Raw genomic sequence first — 16,634 nt, 5'->3', positions numbered from 1 at the left:
TACACACACACAAAAACACACACACACACACACACACACACACACACACATCTATACACACACTTCCCTTAGATAAGGTCAATTTAGAACATTTTTCTATTTGCTTATTTGTTATAGGGGTTTGTTTTTCTTTTTCCAACCAGTGGGCAAGTAGGAAAGAAAATGTTAATTAAAAAAATTAATTTACAAAGAAAAATGTTCATCTATCCTATGAGGTCTTTTAGAGTGGGGAAAGCCATTACTTTTTTAGGTAACTTATTCAATTTTGGGATAGCTACATTTGTTAGGAAACTTTTCTTTACATTAGTTAATCAAGCTGAAATTTGCCTCTTTGAAACTTCTATTCATTTTGTTCTCTGAAGCAACAGAGATTTGGAACACAAGATTTTGCAAGGGTCAATGTTGAAAAATTATCCATGTATATGTTTTTAAAAGGAAAAAATAAATAAAGTAGAACTCTGTTTCCAGGGCGAAGGTTGCATTGTCCCAACTTTCAGGAATTTTGCGCAGTTGTTTTCAGAGATCTGACCACAAGCCCCACCTTTTTTCTGCTCCACTCTAGCTATAAGACTAAAGCAACAGAATTCTGCTTTGCTGACAACAGGGCAAGAGCTGGGCCCATCCTGTTCTGGGACTGCACACTAGACTCTGCCCTGTTGCCACAGACCCTCTCGGCAGACCTTTCAAGTCTTCCCAGGTGTCCCCAGGCCTAGAGATTCAGAAACCACCAGAATCACGATGATTCGAAGGTTCCACCTAGCTACACTGGAACTGGGGCTAGGCCCAGGGCTGGAGCCAGGTTGTGAGAGTTTGGCTTTTGCTGGATTGCCATCTTGGTTCTACAGCCATTTTCTGCTGACCTTCCAAGTTCTCTTTGGTATCTTTGGGCTGAGAACTCTGGAAGCCACCAGTACTGCCATTGATTCAGAGGTTCTGTTTTGCTGATGCTGGGGCTGGGATCAGGGTGGGAACTGGGACAAGGGCTATGCTGTGGCAACCTGCATCAAAACTGCATGCAGGGATACTCATCCTGTGTCACAGACCTCTTCTGCTGAGCTTCTAAATTGCCTTCAGCTGGAAAATGTTCTGTTCCATTTTTGGAGGTGTTCTAACACTTTAAAAATTGTTTAGAGTCGTTATTTAAAGGAATTTGGAGCAGTTTGGGGGAGAGGTTGAGCAAGTTCCTGCTTTTACTCTGCCACTTTGGCTCCACCTCCAGATGGTATAAATTCTGAGCCATTCTACATTGATTTAAAAAAAGTGCATTATGTACCTACTATGTGCTTATCAATATGTGAAACACTAATGATAAAAAGAAAAATTAAACAATTCCTAATCTCAAATAGTTTACATTCTATTAATGGAGACAACATGCATATATATATGTAAAACATAAAAAGAACAAAGTAATTTGTTTGGGGGAAGTCAGATTATTACTTAGAAGTACTTAGACTACTTAGTATTTTCTAGATATTTCTTAATGAATTTTTTTCAAGTCAAATATACTTAAGATTGTGAAAATATATAATTTCCTTTCTAGTTACTGTATACGTGTACTTCTTTATCTTGACTTTGAAACACAAGGTCTTGAAGGGAATTTATAAATTTATAAGTTCCTTGAGCATAGGGACTGTTCCATGGTCTGTACTGACTCTAGTACATTCTTTAATTCCTATTAAGGAAAGTTTGTTGGATAGAATTGTATTCAATAAAGCATATTTCATTTTCAGAGAAGAGGGGACCTAAACTTTGTCTAAAATAAAAGGAAAAGTAGTTTTTTCATGCTCTTTCATTAGATATAATAGATGTTTTGTTTTAGTTGTTTTGGTTTTTTTTAGCTTAGGTTAAGCTCTGAAATTTCATAAAAGTAACTGAGCTTTTATTTCTTAGTTTCTCCTTGTATCATGCTTATTTTAAGTAGATATTCACTGGAAACCTGTGAGCTCTGCTCTATCCTCAGAGCATATATTACATTCTCATTTTAAGTGGGCAAACAAAACAAATACAGAAATCTGCATTGCATTCCAACAAATTTATTTTTAGGAAGTCTATTAAAAAGGATTCAAAAGATATAGCTGTTGCTAAGCAACTATCACACATGAACCTGTCATTTACAAGAATTAAAGCATGATGATGTTGCCAACAGCTCTAGAAAATAAGTAAAAAAGTGAGACACATAAAAGTTATCTCTGAACTTTCCCCACCCCCCTACAACACACAAAGTAGGTTTGATAATATTTGATCAAATTTGCTTTACTAATAAACAGTGATATAACAAAGTCCATTTTAGTTTTTTAATGTTAATTAAAACAGTATTAAATATCTATACACATATTTAGACTTGTTCAATTCCTTTTCCTAAAATGGTAATACTTAAGTATTTTATTTTCTCTTCTATTAATCTGGAAATTTACATTTTTGTAAATATTCATCCATTTCAGTTAGATTGTCAGACTTGCTGCCATAGAGTTGAGCAAAATTGCTCCCAATTATTGCTTTAATTTCTTTTTCATTGGTGGTGAGGTCACCACTTTCATTTTTGATGCTGGTTATGTTTTCATTCTTTCTTTTTCTGGTCAAATTAATCAAAGGTTTATCTATTTTGTTAGTTTTTTTTCATAAAACCAACTCTTAGTTTTATTTTTTAGTTCAATAGTTTTCTTAGTTTCTATTTTATTAATCTCTCCTTTGACTTTCAAAATGTCTAATTTGGTTTTTAATTAGAGGTTTTTAATTTGTTCTTTTTCTAGTTTTTTTTGTTAGTTGCATGCCTAATTCATTGTTCTCCTTTTTCTCTATTTTATTTATATAGCTATTAAGAGATATAAAATTTCCCCTAAGAACTGCTTTGACTGCGTCCTATAGATTTTGGTATGTTGTCTCATTATTGTCATTTTCTTGTATGAAATTATGATTATTTCTGTAATTTGTTGGTTGAACCACTCATTCTTAAGAATTAGGTTATTTAATTTCCACTTGTGTTTTAGTCTATCTTTCTCTGGCCCTTTATTGAATAAAACTTTTTATTCAATATTTTACTATTTCTGCCCTTTTGCATTTCATTGTGAAGTTTTTATGCCCTAATACGTGGCCAATTTTTGTGTAGATGCCATGTACTGCCAAGAAAAAAGTGTATTCCTTTCTGTTCCTATAAGATCTAAGTTTTCTATGATCTTATTAACCTACCTGGTCTCTTTTTTATTTATTTTGTGATTAGATTTGTGTGATTCTGAGAAGGGAGTAGTTTTGCTGTATATTTCTTTCTGTAACTGGCTTAAAATCTTCTCTAGGAATTTGTCTGCTTGGTGCATACACATTAATATCATTATTACTTCATTATTTACTGAACCCTTTCTCATTTACCTTCCCCCTTTTCTCTTTGGATAAGATCTATTTTTACTTTTGTTTTATTTCGGATGAAACAAATTGCTACTCCTGATTTTTTTCTTCAGCTGAATCATAATAAATTCTATTTCAGCCTTTTATCTTTATTCTGTATGTGTCTCTCTGTCAAATGTGTTTCTTGTAAACAACATATTGTAGGATTCAGTTTTTTAATCCACTCTATTATTTATTTCCATTTTTTAAATAAAATATGATACTTATCACCTCCTAAGATCTTCAAATCAAAACTCCCAGGATTATTATAGTTCAAATTCCAGACTTCTCATGTAAAAGAGAAATTTTTTTGATAAAGCTTTTTATTTCTAAAACATAGGCATAGAAAAATTTTAACATTCATCTTTGCAAAACCTTTTGTTACAATTTTTTTTTCCTTCCTTTCTTCCTACTTCCTCCCCTATGGTAAGCAATCCAATATGTTAAACATGTGCAATTCTTCTATGCATATTTCAATGATTATGTGGCACAAGAAAAACCAGATCAAAAGAAAAAGGGAAAGAAATGAGAAAGAAAACAAAATGCAAACAACAATAAAAAGGTGAAAATGCTATTTTGTGATCCACACTCAGTCCTCACAGCCCTCTCTACGGGTGCAGATGGCTCTCTTCATCATCACATTGGAACTGGGTTCAATCATCTCATTGTTGAAAAGAGCCACATCCATCAGAATTGATCATTGTATAATCTACCTGTTGCCATATACAATGACCTCCTCCTTCTGCTCACTTCACTTAGCACAGTCCATGTAAATTTCTCCAGGCCTCTCTGAAATCATCCTGCTGATCATTTCTTATAGAACAATAATATTCCATAATATTCATATACCATACCTCATTCAGCCTTTCTTCAACTTATGGGCATCTTGCCACTACAAAAAGGGCTGCTACAAACATTTTTGCACATGTAGTTTCTTTTCCCTTTTTATGATCTCTTTGTGATACAAGCCCAGTAGAGACATTGCTAGATCAAAAGGTATTTACAATTTGATAGTCTCTTGGGCATAGTTTCAAATTGCTCTCCCGAATAGTTGGATCAGTTCACAACTCCACCAATGTATTAGTGTCCCAGTTTTCCCACATCCCTTCCAAAATTCATCATTATTTTTTCCTGTCATCTTAGCCAATCTAAGAAGAATGTATTGATACCTCAGAGTTGCCTTACATTGTATTTCTCTGACCAATAATGATTTAGAGCATTTTCTCATATGTATAGAAATGGTTTTAATTTCTTATCTGAAAATTGTCTGTTCATATCCTTTGATTATTTACCAGTTGGAGAATGACTTGAATTCTTATAAATTGAGTCAATTCTCTATATATTTTAGAAATGAGGCCTTTATCAGAAACATTGGTTGTATAAAAATTTCCCCTCATTTACTACTTTCCTTCTAATTTTCTCTGCATTGGTTTTGTTTGTACAAAGCCTTTTTAACTTAAAGTAATCAAAATTACCTAGTTTGCATTACACAATGTACTCTGCTTTTTTTTTTTTTTTTTTTTTTTTTTTTTTTTTTTTTTTTTTGCTAAGGCAACTGGGGTTAAATCACTTGCCTGGGATCATACAGCCAGGAAGTGTTAAATGTCTAGGACCTCAGATTTGACCTCAGATCCTCCTGACTTCAGAGCTGGTGCTCCATCCACTGTACCACCTAGCTGCCCTTCTACTCTGTTTCTTCTTTAGCCACAAATTTCTTCCTTCTCCACAGATCTGAGAGGTAGATTATCCTTTATTCTTCTAATTTGCTTACAATATCACTCTTTATGTCTGAATCATGAATCCATTTAGACCTTATCTTGGTATAGGTGTTAAGTGAGGATCAATACCTAGTTTCTGCCATACTAGTTTCCAATTTTCCCAACAAATTTTGTGAAATAGCAAGTTCTTATCCCAGAAGATTGGGTCTTTGTGTTTATCAAATACTAGATTACTATAAGCATTGACTATTGTGTCTTGTGAACCTAACCCATTCCATCAACTACTTTATTTCTTAGCCAGTACCACATAGTTTTGATGACCCCTGCTTGATAACATAGTTTTAGGTCTGAGTACAGCTAGGCCACCTTCATTTGTATCTTTCCCCTTAATTCCCTTGAAATTCATAACCTTTTGTTCTTCCAGATGAACTTTGTTATTATTTTTTCTAGGTCAGTAAAATAATTTTTGGAAGTTTGATTGACGTGACACAGAATAACTAGATTAATTTAGGTAATATTGTCATTTTTATTGTGTTAGCTAGGCCTATCCATGAGTATTTGATATTTTTCCAATTGATTAGATGTAACTTTATTTGTGTGGAAAGTATTTTATAATTGTGTTCATATAGCTCATAACTTTGCCTTAACTTATAGATTCCCAAATGTTTATATTATCTACAATTATTTTAAATGAAATTTCTCTTTGTATCACTTACCATTGAACTTTGTTGGTAACATATAAAAATGTTGATGATTTATGTTGTACATACTTATGTTATATCCGGAAACTTTGCTAAAGTTGTAAATTATTTCTAGTGGTTTTTGAGTTGATTCTCTAGAATTCTCTAAGTATACTATTATATCATCTGCAAAGGGCAATAGTTTGGTTTCTTCATTGCCTACTCTAATACCTTTAATTTCTTTTTCTTCTCTAATTGCTAAAGCTAATATTTCTAATACAATATTGAATAGTAATGGTGATAGTTGGCAAGTTTGTTTTGCCACTTATCTTATTGTGAATAGTCCTATTTTATGCCCATTACATATGACATTTGGCTGATGGTTTTAAATAGATGCTTCTGATCATTTTAAGGAAAACTATATATCTATACTCTCTAGTATTTTTAATAGGCATAGGTTTTAGATTTTGTCATATTCCTTTTCTGCATCTATAGAGATAACCATATGATTTTTGTTAGTTTGGTTACTGATGTAGTTGATTACACTATTAGTTTTCCTAATATTGAAGCAGCCCTGCATTCCTTGTATAAATCCTACTTGGTCATAGTGTATTATCCTGGGGATAATTTGCTATAATAACTTTGCTACTATTTCATTTAAGATTTTGGCATCAATATTCATTAGGGAAATTGGTCTATAATTTTCTTACTCTGTTTTCATCCTACCTGGTTTAGGTATCTGTACCATGTCTGTGTCATAAAAAAAGTTGGAACTTAAACATAAACATAAACATAAACTTAAACATAAAGTTGGAACTGCTTCTTTCCCTATTTTTCCAAAATAATTTGTATAGTATTAGAATTAATTGTTCTACAAATGGTTGGTAGAATCCATGTATAAATTCATCTGACCCTGGAGATTTTTTCTTAGGGAGTTGATTATATAGGATTTATTTAAGTAATGTATTTCCTTCTCTATTAATCTGGGCAGTCTATATTTTTGTAAGTATCACTTACAAATAAGTATATTTTTGTAAGTTTACTTAGATTATCAGATTTATTGGCATACAGTTTGGGCAAAATAGCTCCTAATTATTGCTCTAATTTTCTCTTCATTAGTGGAAAGTTCGCCCTTTTCATTTTTGATACTTACAATTTGATTTTCTTCCTTCTATTCTCTATTCAAATTAAATGAAGGTTTAGCTATTTTGTTGGGGTTTTTTTTCATTAGTTTTTAGTTTTGTTTATTAGTTCACTAGTTTTCTTACTTTCAATTTTATTATCTTCCTCTTTTATTTGCAGAATTTCAAATTTGGTATTTAATTGGAGATTTTTAATTTGTTATTTTTCTAGCTTTTTTAGTTGCATATTCAATTCATTGATCTTCTATTTCAAAAAGAAATTATTTTAGTCAACCAGAAAGAAACCATTCAAAAACTATGGAGCTACTGTTAGGATCACACAAGATTTAGTGGCTCCCATTTTAAAGGAATGAAGGACTTGGAAAATGTTATTCCAGCAGGCAAAAAAACTAGGATTACAATGAAGAATAATGTACCCATAAAACTTAGTATAATCCACAGGGAAAAAAAAGGAAATTTAATGAAATAGAGGCTTCTCAAGCATTCCTGATAAAAAGTCAAGGATTGAATTAAAAAAAAAAAACATAATAAGGTAAACATGTAAAAATAATCAGAAGGGTCTCATTTATTCCTGTTTGGAAATATGATACATGTAACTCATAAGAACTTATCATTTTGAGGGCAGTTAGGAGTTTACATGGATAGAAGGCATATCTGAAAGCTGATTTTGTTGAAATAATCTCCAAAAAAATGAAGAGGAAAGAAAGATCAACGCACTAAAATAGTACACAAGGAAGAACTTTTACAATAGAGAGAAAAATAAGTGTGAGTGAGAAATATTTGAGCCTCACTGTCATCAGAAGTGGTTCAAGAGAGAGAGTCTGCACACTCAGTTTTGAACAGAAAAGGGAAATAGGAGAGGAAGGGGGTAAGAAAAAGTTGAGGGGAAATGATAAAGGGGAAGCACTGCTTAGAAGCAAAATAGACTTTTGAAGAAGAAAAGTATAAAAAAGAGAGTGAAGTAGAAACAAGAAAGTGAGATGGAGGGAAATACATAATAAACATAAACCCATAAAATGGAACAACATAGGATTAAAAGCCAGATTCTTAAAAAATGTTGTTTACAAGAATCATACTTGAAATAAAAATAAACAGATAAGAGTTTAAAATAAATTGACTTCCGCTGAAGACAAAAATGGTAGGAATAGAAATAATGATCTCAGACAAAGCAAAAACAAAAACAGTCCTAATTAAAAGGGATAACTGGAGAAACTACATTTTGCTAAAAAGTGCCCCCAAAATAAAGCAATATTCTTTAAATTTACAATTTTCTGTGATAAATACCTCATTTCTCTAAATACTAATTACAGAACTGTCAAACTTATAAAAATAAAGACCATTCTCCAATTGATAAATGATCAAAGGATATAAATAAGTTTTCAGGAAAAAAATCAAAATTATTTATAGGCACATGAAAAAAAATTCTAAATCACTGTTGATTAGAGAAAAGCAAATTTTTAAAAATTCTGAGGTACCATCTCATAACCATCAGGAATGATAGATGTTCAAGGGAATGAAAGTACACCAATGAATTGGTAGAATAATAAACTGAGCCAACCATTCTGGAGGACAATTTAAAAAAAAAAAAAACTAGATCCAAAGGGCTACACCAGTGTTTATAGCCTTTAATCCATCAATATCACTTATCTTTCAAAGAGAAAATATTTTAATCAACCAGAAAGAAACCATTCAAAAACTAAGGAGGTACTGTTAGGACCATACTATTGATGAATTAAAAGCTATATATTGTTGGAATCTTTACAAATTGTTAAGTCATTAGAGTTGATAGAGACAATAATTATCTAATTTAACCTGGTTTAGTATGATTGATCTGATCCTCCAAGCAGATGTTTTGGGCCAGAACCTGAAACAAGGTACTAAGTAGAACTAATTGATGCAATGCTTGTGTTCACACCTTTAGAGAGCTCATATAAGCAAGAAGTATTTAAGTACTCATTGGAGTTCACAAGTATGGGAGATTCACAAAGTTAACTTTGTAACTTTGTGAATTCACACCTCCCTTGAAGCCAGAGAGCACGATGGGAGGAAACCTATAATCCCACTCTCTCTTATCCCACAAGCCCTCTCTCTCGGAGAAGGAGCATAAATAAAGCTTCAAGCCAGGCAAGAGGAGTTCAGCTGAATTAGATTGGAGAGGAGCACGCTGGGAGACTGAGAGCCAGAAGCCCTCTCTCGGAGGCAAGACAGATTCACCTTTGGTGCTGGCTGGAGGCTGAAGAAAGCAGAGGCAGAAGCAAAGGACAAGCTGCAAGAGCTCTTAGAACCAAGCAGAGAGAGAGGCCTCAACTAAGCGGGCTATTTTGGAAGGAGAAAATAAACGTTTGCATTTTTACCAGCTGGCTGCATTTTGGGTGATTATTACTCTTAACTGAAACAAAGGCTGCCTCCAGAAAACCTCCCCAAGAAACCTGCTCTCAAAGAGAACCTTTATTATATTTTAAAGAAGAAAAACACCACAATATACACTTTTGTGTATATTGTGTATATATATTTGTGTATATTCCCAGAGACAAAATAAAAAGGATATATATATATATATATACATATAAAAATATAGCAACTCTTTTTTGTGGCAAAGAATTAGAGATATAGTGAATGTCCATCAATATAGAGATATAGGGATGTGGCATGTATTTGTGATGGGGTACTGTTGTTCTGTGAGAAGTGATGGAAACGGTAGTTTCAGAAAATAATGTCAAGACCTGTACACCAATGGAAATGAAGTAAGAAGAACTTGAAAGTCATTGTGCCAAGTAACAGCAACATCATAATGATGATTAACTGTGAAAGATTTGATTATTCTGATCAACACAGTTATGTAAGACAATTCCAAAGGATTCATAGTGGAAAAAAATGTGATCCACCTCCAGAGTGATAACTGATAAACTCTGAATGCAAATTCAAAGACATAATTTTTATGCTTTTAAAAAATATGACTGAGAGACTAGTGTTTTGCATCATTTCAATGTAAAATTAATATAATATTGATTTTCTTCTTGGTGGGTAGAGAGAGTGGTAGGAGGGAATGAGAGAATTTGAAACTCAAAATTTAAAAAGAAAAAAGTTCTTAAAATAGTAAATTTGTTAAAATAGTTATTTTAAAGGAAAGCAAAAAAATAAATGCAGTTAGGTAACTAAACCAGGAAGAGAGGAAACAGAGAAAAAAATTATACACCAATCTCTCTAATGAATATCAGTGCAAAAAATTTAAATGCAATATTAGCAAATAAATAACAAATTTATCACCAGAATCTGTGATCAAGTAGAATTTATATCAGGATCACAAGGCTGGTTTAATATCAGGAAAATTATCAGTATAATTGACTACATCAATAACAAACTAACAAAAATCATATTATTATCTCAATAGACACAGAAAAAGGTTTTGAAAAAATACAATTCCACTATCTATTAAAAATACTAGAAAGCAAGGGAATAAATGGGCTTTTCCTTAAAATGATAAGTAGCAGCTGTCTAACACCATCAGCAAGTATTATGAGCTAGAAAGACTAGAAGCACCAGTAAAATCAGGAGTGAAATAAGGATGCCAATTATCACCACTAATATTCAATATTGTACTAGGAACATATGCTTTAGCAATAAGAGAAGAAAAAGAAATCGAAGGAATTAGAGTGGGCAATGAGGAAATTATATAATGATGTATTTAGAGAATTCTAGAAAATCAACTAAAAAACTTCTTGAAACAATTAACAACTTTAACAAAGTTGCAGGATATAAAGTAAATGAACATAAATCATCAGCATTACTATACATACCAACAAACCTTAGCACCAAGAGATAGAAAGAGAAATCTCATTTAAAATAATTATAGATAATATAAAATATTTAGGAGTCTCTCTGCCAAGATGAAAACATCTATTATTGTGTCATGTGTATCTAACCATTGGTACTGACTAAGAAATAGAATGGAGGATTTATGCACAGATTAGGTACACAAGACCAACATTTCACACCCTATACCAAGATAAGATTGAAATGGGTTTGTGATTAGACATAAAGGATGATATTATAAGTCAATTAGGAGAGAAATAGGTAGTTTACCTGTCAGATCTTTCGAGAAAGGAGGAATTTATCACCAAACAAGAAATAGAAAGCAATATAAAATGCAAAATGGATAATTTTGATTATATTAAATCAAAAAGGATATGCATAAACAAAACCAATGTAGTCAAGATTAGAAGGGAAGTAGAAATCTGGAAAACAATTTTTACAATCAATGTTTCTGATAAAGGCCTCATTTCTAAAATATATAAAGAACTGAGTCAAATTTTTAAAAATAAAAGTAATTCCCTAGTTTATAAATGGTCAAAGGATATGAAGAGGTAGTTTTCAGATGAAAAAAGTAAAGCCATCTATAGTCACTTGAAAAAAATTCTTTAAATTATTATTGATTAAAGAAATGTAAATTAAAACAACTCGGAAGTACCACCTCACATCTCTCAGATTGACCAAAATGACAGTAAAAGATAATTATAAATGCTAGAGGGGATGTGGGAAAATTGAAATACTAATGTATTGTTGATAAAGTTGTAAAATGATCCAGCCATTCTGAAGAGCAATTTGGAACTATGCCCAAAGGGCTAGCAAACTATTCATACCCTTTGAACCAGCAATGTCACTGGACTACTAGGTCTGCATCCCAAAGAAATCATAAAAGAGGGAAAAGGATCCATATGTGCAAAAAAAATTGTAGCCATTCTTTTTGTAGAGGCAAATTGTAAAATGAGTAGAAGTCCATAAATTGGGGAATGGCTGAATAAGTAACAGTATATAAATGTAATGGAATATTATTGCTGATGAGAAAAGATGAGGAGACTGATTTCAGAAAAGCCTGGAAAGATTTACATGAACTAATACTGAATGAAGTGAGCAGAACCAGGAAAACATTGTACACAGTAACAGCAAGATTGTGTGCTGATTAACTGTGATGACTTAGTTCCCCTCAACAATACAGTTATTCAAACAATTCCAGTGTTTTGGATGGAAAATGCCTTCCACATACAGAGAAAGAAATGTGGAAACTGAATGTTGATTGAAACATACTATTATCACCTTTTCCATATTTTACTTGTGGTTTTTCCTATTTTTCTAATTTTTCTTACCCAAAATGACTCATATGGAAATATTAAAAATTGACATATATAACTTATATCAGTTTGTTTGCTATCTTGGGGAGGAGGGAGAAAAAAATGAAACTCAAAGTCTTACAAAAATGAAGTCTAAAAACCATCTTTACTTGTCATGAGAAAAATAATATACCACTAAAACAAAACATTTTTTACAAATTCATTCTCAGACACTTACTAATTATATAACTCTGAGCAAGTCACTTAACTTTGTTTGCCTCAGTTTGTTCATCTATAAAGTGAGCTGGAAAAGGAAATGTTAAACCACTTCAGTATCTTTGCCAAGAAACACCAAAAAGCATCACAGAGTCAGAAATGTTTGGAATGACTAAACAACAACAAAACAGAAACAGTCGTAGCATCTACCTCTCAACATTCTTGTAAAGGGGAAAATTACATAATATTTATAACATATTTTATGAACCTCAAAATTATATAAATTTTATTATTTAATAAATCTATGTAGTTAATGTTTTACCAGAAATCTGTCAGTATAATCAATTATGTTTGCTTAATACCTTTTCATTTAAATGAACTATCTACTATCTGCTCCATTATTTTTATTTTGCTTTTTTAATTGTATTGAATCATAAAATTATTTTATAACTCCTTATATTCCTCATGCTTATCCATTTTAATTGCCTTGTAGTAATCTTTACATTAATTTACCAAAATTTGTGTAACCATCCTCCTATAGCTGGATATATATATAATTGTTTAATACACTGATACTTAAATGCTTTATCTATATTCTATGAATTTGGGGGCTTGGGAGAGCAGAATTACATGTAAATGACATAATAAAGATCTTGAAGCAGATAATATTTGTTGTTATTGTTGTTGAAAATATCCTCATTATATATTTCTAACTTTAACAAGACTGGGTTTTATACTTTTAATTGTTGCTTTGGGGTTTTTTGGGGGGTGAAGAATACAGGATTCTACCTTTATCCTTTTGGAATCAGCCCCATGTTTCAATTTGCTAAAAATAATCTGGGAATTTTAGTTGACATAAAACTTTATTAGAACCAACAGTGTGAAGAATTTATTTTTATAAAAGGCTAACACAATCAAAATTTGCATTAATAGAAACATAATAATAAGATTAAGTCATCTCAGTGCACTCTACATTAATCTAAAGTGCCATCTCCTAATCTAAGGTTACATATTTAGAAAGGATATTGGCAAAGGAAAATGTACCCAGAAATAGAGACAAAGATAGTAAGACATTTAGAAACAAAGTTATACTGGTAATATGTGAAGCATCTGAGTCTGAAATAAAAATTAACAAAAGGCAGGATAACTAGCTGTGTAGAAGGAGAATTAGACTTATTTGATGTAGCTTCCGAAGATAGAACAGGAACCTTTGTTTCAAAGAATATAAAAAGTTATGTCAAACAATTAATTCTGCCTATCACCACAAAAAAATTACTAGTTTGATGTTTCACTGTGACATGAAGTTACCATGGGCTCTGTGAGGCTAAGGGGAAAAAAGTTAAAAGTCTAACAGGTTTTCCTAAGCTGTAAAAGCTAAGTACAGGGTGGTGGCCCAAAAGTCTTATGCTTTAAGCTATCAAAGATTAAAACTTAACCCTAGAACTAGAATTTTAAACTACAAAAGCTCAAAATTATGCTAATATTTATGGGCCATCCTGTATAGTCATGGGAGGCTAAGAGGAAAATATCCTGGTCCCAGCATCAGAGGATTCAGGTTTAAATCTCATCTGGATCTTTACTGCTTATGTCATTTGGAACAAATCTTTGATCCTCTATGGCTTTAATTTTCTTTCTTTTTAGAAACTGGAGGACTGAACTAAAAGACCTCTAAAGTTTTTACCAGTTGTACACTGTTCTCATGTTATCCATTGCGCATCTCCAGTCTGAGGACTAGACTTTCTAAAGTCTCATTAGCAGCAGGTGTCTGTAGGATGATGTTATTTAGTCATAATACCATAGTACTTAAAACAAAGAAAATTACAAAATTGTCATCAACTTTCTGCACCCCTTTTGGCTTTCACATTGATAACAGCAGAAAATGGGATAGAAAGATATCAGGATCATATAATTCAGCCACTGTCTGTAATCATTTTTTTAACTCTTGATACTTTAAATGTGAGTTCTACAACCCAAGGCCAACAAGTTGATCATGCAATTTAAGGAGTTACATTCACCTAAATATTAATGGTCTCACTACAAACGAAAACTGAAGAGATGAAAAATTAAGCTGAAGGCCAGCTCACAGGTTTATTTCAGAGAGGTAATGATGACCACGAGATCAGGAAGATAATGCTATGACATGCAAGTGAATTAGATTTGAGTGAGGGAAGGCAGTGCAAAGTTATAGAATGAATAAAGGAGGTGGCTCCATATTATTCTCAAAGGCAAAAAGAAATACTAAGAAGTAATCTTGCCTGCAAGTACTCATAATGAGAATTAAAAAATATATATATGCAGACAATTACAGTTTATATTCCAAAATCTATTGCAAAGGATGAAGAAATGGAGAAATTTGATAAGGATCTTTTATAGATCCTCCAATTTCAATATATACCTTGACATTTGGTGACTGTAGAAAGGAGCACTAGCATAGGGGAAAAAAGAGCAAAAAAAATATTGTTGAGAGGCTATAACAGCATGCTATAGTAGATACAGTGTTGGATACAAAAGAAAAATCTGAGTTCAAATCCCACTTCGGATACTTATTATAATATGTGTGACACCGAGATAAGTCACAACTTCTTTTTGCTTTCATTTTCTTATCTATAAAGTAAAGATAATAATGGAACCTACAGTGTTATCTCAAGAATTGATCATATATTTAGAGCTGGAAGAAACCTTAAGAGACATGTAATCTGTCTTTCTCTTTTTTTTTTTTAAATAAGAAAACAGAGGACCAGAAAACGAAAGAGGATAAAGATTTCATGTTAATTCAAAAGCTTCATGTTTGTGTACCACGAATCCTTTTCTTGAGGAAGAGAAGGTGCTAGAACTAAATATAAAATTCAGCTATCTATGAGCAATCATAACATGAACTAATTAGATTAAAAAGTACAGGTAACTACTAAAATAGAAGAAAGGATGAAGACAAAGAGGAACTTTATTTACTTAACAATATTTCAAACCTGTCCTATTGAAACTTGTCTCTGAAAATGTGAAATGGGAGACTATACAAACATTGGTTTTCATTATTGCCCTTTCTTAGTGAAGTTAAACCAGCATAAAACAATTGTCACAAGTGGAGAACAAAAGCACAAAGAATGTGCTTTGGCTAGAAAATATCAGGTCTCATTGTCAAGAGAAAAGACATGGAAGTCAATGGCAAACCCAGTTTAGAGTCAAGTTCAATGCCAAAAAAAAAAAAAAAAAAAAAGCAAAAAACAAAAAACAAAAACAATCAAGGGGAAGGATTGCAGAACTTTACCAGCAGTATCAACTCATAAACTCACAAAACTCAGAGAAACATTAGAGGGAAAATGGGCCTATAGATAGATTGAAATAAAATGCAAGTAATTCAGATCATTCTGATAGGACTTACATATAACAAATACACAGAATATGAAATAGATTGATAACTGCTATTTAGATTACAATCTGTTTTGATGATTCATGACAATAGTTCCATTTATTGAACTACAGTACTTCTTATGCTATGTGTGGGATTGAGATGGCACATAAAGTGAAGTCAGTAACAACAACCAAAACCTGATTCCCCAAATTTTCTCTTCATCTGTCTCTGTCTCTGTCTCTGCCTGTCTGTCTGTCTGTCTCTCTCTCTCTCTCTCTCTCTCTCTCTCTCTCTCTCACACACACATACACACACACACACACATATATACACACACACACACACACACACCCCAAAACACACACACACACACACACACACACACACACACACACCATGTTGACACCAATATAATTTTAAAGGAATACAGTGATCAATTTTCAAAATATTTCAAAGAGGTGACTCAACCAAAGGTGACCCAGCAGACTTCAGAAATTATTGATAGTCAGTGCTATTTTCTCATTTCTATGAAATTTTATGAGGATAATCTATGTATACATTCAGGGTAATCTTAATGGAAAGTAAGAGAATAAAACAGGCAAGCTTTTGTAGATAACTTTCTGCAGCCTGCCACATATTCATAATCACCTAAGCAATTGAGAAATGTAGAAAATATGAAATTCCTGTGGGTATGTAGTTTTTTGACTACAAAAAAGTCTTTGACTTGGCAGATAAAAATGCATCCTTCAAGATTTCTTTAATGAGGTGACTCCTTTCATGTTTAAAGATATGCATATCAATATGCTATGCCAATATCTATATCTATATCTGTAGATATTTATCTAAATAATTAACACAATCTATAAAATAGAAAACTGAATCCCCAACAAAGGTAATGATGACCAGAAAAAAGAAAGATTTCCTGAATACAGTCCAAATGGAAGAAAAATCAATCATAGAAAATAAACCTCTTTTCAGGTGTTTATATGTAGTACCTGATTGTCTTATATGGCTCCTCTTCAATGAGGTTCAAGATCATTAAA

This window comes from Antechinus flavipes, chromosome 2 (assembly GCF_016432865.1).
Source record: "Antechinus flavipes isolate AdamAnt ecotype Samford, QLD, Australia chromosome 2, AdamAnt_v2, whole genome shotgun sequence".
NCBI classification, from domain to species: domain Eukaryota; kingdom Metazoa; phylum Chordata; class Mammalia; order Dasyuromorphia; family Dasyuridae; genus Antechinus; species Antechinus flavipes.
The sequence above is the reverse complement of the archived record's forward strand: the minus strand, read 5'-3'. Positions refer to the sequence as shown.